Here is a 6,059-nt window from a genome sequence, read left to right as displayed (position 1 = left end):
CAATTTACCAGTGATCCTGACATTCTGAGTAAATTGAGTCTTAGATTCATCCTATGGTAGGAAGGCATGACAATTTTGTATCTTTTCCTTGTACCAACCTTATCAACGTTTTCAATGATTCGATCAGTGGAACAACATTTCACAATATAGTATTACCTAAAAATTATACGGTAGTCGGTTGTTCGGGTTTATGCATTCTATTGAGAGTCCCTTCACTAGAGATGAGCAGACTAGATTGGTTAAACGGGTTAGACCAGGTCTAGACCGAGGACCGATTACAAAATGACCAACGGAGGACCAGGTTAGTTCTTTTCCCTTTATTTACAATTTTGCCATTTGATTAACTACAACTTTGTCATTTTCTCATTCTCTATCAACTCCCATGTTTATGAATCATGGTTTTCATATATTTTCATGTTAAAAACTTCCAATTAAAAAATGGTCCACACAATTATGGTTCTTAAGCGGGATATTCAGTTCCCGAATTTTCTGTTGAAGTAATTGTCGATCATAATCGAGAATCATCGGTTTGACAAAATTACGACTTGTCAATATTATTGAGTGGGAAAAGAATTGGGGAATATAAAAATGCAGTGTGCTTTTACGGTAGAGAAAAATTCCACATTAAAACGACAAGTTTGAAAGTCTTGCATGGCGATGTAGAACTTTTAAGGTTCAAACAAACGAGAATTGGTCAAAACAGATCGACTTGGAGTTACAATGTCGAGTTAACTCAGTTTATGCTAGTGAAGTTGGTCATCCGAGAAGCATTGTTTGCTCACTTTAATGACTCTAGATTTAGGAGGTGAATCTAACCATTTATAACTGATATCGGCACATGTAAATCGTTCAATCCTTAAAACATGAATCATCAGGGAAATTACATGAACAATAATGCAATTATTACTGATGTGAACAATTAATGAAAAGAGTGAGGATGTAGGGATCCGTTAAGATATTCAAACAAATAAAATTGTCTATCTCTAGCTCCTTTTAATTGATATGTTTTTTTAATAATACCTTTCAGACAGTTACAAATGAGAGATGGAGAATTTTATTTTGCATTTACTCCTATGTTTGCAAAATCATTTAGTTTTGGTCTCTCCATATAACACCGTTTCTTTTGAGTTGTTAATCTCTCTCACATGTGTCTCCAACAGTGTTATTTTAATAAATTTCCTAAAACAGAGAATCAAAACATAGAATTTATAAAAAGAATTACATTCATTTTTAACAGATTCTTTATTTTAAAGATTTTTAGCATAAAATACCTTTTTTTAGGAAAAATCTTTTATAAAAAATAATAATTCAATTCTACTGGTGGAATTGAATAAAATAACAATTTCCCTCTACCAACATCAAGTTAAAAAAAATTCTATATATTTAGAGTTTTTTCCATAATTCTATATGTTAGAGAACAAGATAGCAAAGTTGTCGAAACATTTTAAAAAACAAAAACTCATAATTTTTTGTTTTATAGAAGCTATTGAAGATACGTACATTTTTTTTATATTTTTTCTGTAATTATTTTTCATAAATGTTGATCGGAAATTATTGATTATATGTTTATTATTTTGAAATCTTTTCACATAATACCATTCTACCCTACCCTTTTAATGATGAAGATTCATCATTATGTGGTTTTCAAGGCAATATTCAAGTGTCATGGTAAATTTTGTAGATTTGATGGATCGTGATGAGCTTTTTGTGCATGAAGTTGATGCCATGATGGAACAATTGGGTTATGAAGGTAATCATCCAATGTATTACCATTTTCATATGCGTTGGGTTTCGATGAGAATGAAAATAAGAAAAGACATCCATCCTTGAATCAATCATAATTAAATATCAACACTAATAAGGTGTATCAGATGCACCATATCAATTCCCTTCTAAAACGCAATTAATAAGATTAAAAGTGATCAAAGGTCCAAATCTCTTCTTACTTTCTTACTTCCCTTTTCATACGATCCTTCGCCATTCCAAATATAGCCTGTAATACTCTTCCGAAAAAGAAGATGAAGGCAGTGGTAAGGGTGATGTTATTGGTAGATGACACTGATTTCGTAAATGGTCAAAATAGGGGAAAGGGTGACACAAATATGGGTGAACAAGTTGGTGAAAAGAGTGCATTCGTAGATAACCAAATGTTACATGACTTCGAAAGTGCTTCAAGTGGTGATTTGTAGTCAACAAGAAAAAGGGGATTAAAGAATCTTAAAAGGAATCATAAAGCACAAGAAGATAGGGCTCTTTTCAAGCTTTATATGTTGGAGAAACTTTTGACACCAAAATGAGGTGAAAAAGATGATTACGTCTCATTTTGTTCAATGTAGAAAGAATATAACTATTGTAAAACAAAAAAATAGTTATATAGAGAAACATAAGAAGAGATCTCCTTCATTGGATCAATCCTAATTAATATTAACGAGGTGTACCAAGATGCATCAGATCAATTCCCTTCTAAAACGTAATTCATGGGTGAACTTGAGATTAGAAGTGATCAATGGTTCAGATCTCTTCTTACGCTTCTTACTATAACTTCTCTTTTCACATGATCCTTCGTCTTTAGTGAGGTTAGTATGTTTAATTCTAGTTGGTCACATAAGGACAAAAATGCAAGTGAGTCAAAGTAACACCCCAAGTTCCAACGCCTCAAGTTTCATATTTGCATATAATCATGTATTTCATATATCAGGAAATACAAATAATACAAGAAGCTATATTACATAATTTACAATCTAAATTTTTTAAAAATAACATTCTTGTACATAACTGGTATAGAAACAATGTTCCCAAAAATTCAGCAGATAACATACTGATTTTTATAAATCAAGTAAGTACAACAGGAAAATTTCACATTTCCCCTTCCCCTTATCTTTGAATAAATCCTAACCTGCAATGCATATTTTTGAAACATAAAATAAGGGTTAGGCCTTGAGGTCTAGTGAGAAATCCCCTTTCTTTGCAATTACTGGGTGAAAATCACCAAAACCTGTTATAAAATCATATTTGAAATTTCACGAACATCCAACAACTTTTGTAAAATATACTCAAATATTACAACAAATGAGAGTTATAAATTCTTCTTATCACACGGGGAAAACAACCACTCAGTTCTCATAATCATTAAATATGAAAATACCCAGAGCTCTTAAGGTTCATAAGGACTAGAGCTCTTAAGGTTTATAAGGACTAGAGCTCCTAATCGCAAGTTAAATCTTACAAGGAAATACGATCAACCAGAGTCCTTGGTTATCGACTAGAGCTTAAGAATTATATTTGAACTTAAAAGGAAATTGAATTTAATAATAACCAAAAGACCTTTTGGGTTCTCTATCAAATCTTCATCCTCTTTTGAACAATCAAAATGTAATATCCGATATCCCCAAAAACATTTGTTTATTCGAAACATGGGCAATTAATGTCTCTAGCTATAAGTCATTTTCCCCTTCTTAATAACATCATTGTTATTATTTCAATAAGAATAATAATACTTCATTGTTATTATTTCAATAAGAATAATAATTCTTCATTGTTATTATTTCAATAAGAATAATAATTCTAAGTCTTCATATCACAAAGAAATGTTAATTCTGAATTATCGCATCTTACGGATACGACGAGAGTTATAATTATAACACATATCTTACAATTTTCACCCTTTTCCCAAGGTACACCTCTCCTTGATATGTCACCCTTATTTCATGGTACACCTCTCCTTGATATGTCACCATTATCCCATAGTACACTCTCCTTGACATGCTACACTTATTTTCTCATAAAATGTAATCAAATATGATATTTTAGCCAGAAATGGCATCAAAACAGTTTCATTACAAAAACTTTATATTAAGAACTTTCACAGTTCCAAACCCAGTTTCAATGTCATCTCAAAACAACTTTAAAAAACAGTTTACCTTTCTCAACAACTTTGAAAGAAATGGTACCTTCCTTAATTTAAAGTAGATTTTGAAAGAAACATAATAGGCGATAACAACCCTTATCGGACAACACATAAACGATGATTGTCTTTCATCGGACAACATGTGAGCGATGAATTGCCTTCATCGGCCAATACTTAGGTAGTGATCATCTAATCCGGACAACACTCACCAGACATCACTTTTAGGCGATGAAACACCCTCACCGGTCAATGTTATGAATGATATACACTTAATCCGGACAAGACTTTGGAAGATTAACATCCAATCCGGATGATGCTTTGTCCGATAAACATTCTCATCGGACAAAGCTTTGGACGATGAATCACCCAATGGGGTTGATGTCCTGTCTGATAAACATCCTCACCGGACAAAGCTTTGTCCGATAAATATCCTTATCGGACATCGCAAAAAATGACAAGTGTCCTCATCGCTAAAAATGACAAAAACACATAGTTTCTCTCCTCACTTTCTTTCCCAAAATGGCAAATAAGATCACTTCTCAAAAATTTATCCTTATATACTCTTGCCATAATAAAGCGGTGGAGTTTTAAATATATTTTAAAACTCCCACTCTCACATTCAACATATATGCATGCATCATGGATGAATATATCACATAACCACAACAACACATACTCACTTTAAAATAATTACCTCAAATTATATAACCGGAACCCGGTTAACACAGTCAAGATGTCCTTGGGGTTTGCAACGTATCACCTAGAAAAAATAAGGAACCGTGGGCTACGAAAACTTATGTTGGAGCCTACAATTGTCTATAAGCCATAAAAGTGAAGTTGTACACAACAAATTGAAGAAGCCATTATTTCAACCCATACATTCCATTAAAACCCCGTAAAGATCAATCTCAGAAAGAAGTTCAAAGTTGGGTTTCAATAAACAAAAGTTATCAGGGCTAAGACGATGGGTATGGACAAAGCGAGGGAGACTATGCACAACAATATTCTTTGGTACACGACTACATTTTCAAATTGCGAACATCAAAATCCAAAAACAACAATTAAATTAGAGACATAATGTAAACTAAATCCAACACCACCTAAGACATTTCAAGAGAATGCATATCTTTTTTGAGGAAAAGGGTTGAAACAGGTGGGAGGGACCCATTAGGTTCTGAAGGATCCTTTATGAAAGCATCCCTTTCATGGCCAAGTACCAACTGTTCATAAAAACTGATGAAACAGACACATATCTGGTTGAAATAGGTTCCATCTCAGCATTGGGCTTGATCCCTTTTAACTGGTAAGAATGCTTTCTTTCAAACAGTTTATAGAATGCTCTCGTGGCTGTGTTAATGTGTTGTGCAATTTGTGTTTGCCATCTATGTAGTGAACAAGTAGAGCTCATTGTCATGTCTTGTTGAACAACATGTACAAACAACTTACAGCCACAGGTGGAGGGGACAAGCCTATCATATCTAGAATGGTGAACATAAATATCAAGTAAATTGGTTCGTGGCAAGACAAGTGTTGCACTCATCTCTTTAAGCATGTGGTGGCAGCAATATGGTTATAATTAATGCACTCGGTAGGGGAGCAATGGCTTACCATAAAATTAGGTTCACCCTTGTTACCATTATACATGAAATAGCCAAGAACGCACAACAGATTCATCATTATACACGAAAGGCAATTGCATTAATAAATGGTATTCACGATTACAAGTTTAGGGACCGATTTCGTTATGGTTGACAAACATTATATAGGGAAAAACTGAATTTACTCTTCATTTTATTAATCTGATTAACTATATGATCATTAGGAGTAAATTACACCAATTGTCATTGTGATTTGCTCAAACACTAGGGATTGCTATTACTCACCAAAAAGTGCACCAAACGCCTGTTGATTTGCTTTCATGGACGATACGGCTACACATGAGTTGGGTTGGCCGGATTGAAGACATTTGAACAACCCTATCTAATGTTTACGGTTCGAAAAATCTCAATCCCACCCAATCCAAGAAAAAGTACAACCCAAACCGTGTTGGTTGGTCGATTTGATTGGGTTGAAACTTTGGCACATCGTTTTACAATCTAGCTAAGCGTTTGTGTTTTTACAGTCTAGCTAAGCGTTTGTGTTTAAACTAAGT

Source organism: Cynara cardunculus (assembly GCF_001531365.2).
Source record: "Cynara cardunculus var. scolymus isolate 2C chromosome LG 10, CcrdV1, whole genome shotgun sequence".
In the NCBI taxonomy this organism is placed as follows: domain Eukaryota; kingdom Viridiplantae; phylum Streptophyta; class Magnoliopsida; order Asterales; family Asteraceae; genus Cynara; species Cynara cardunculus.
The sequence above is the reverse complement of the archived record's forward strand: the minus strand, read 5'-3'. Positions refer to the sequence as shown.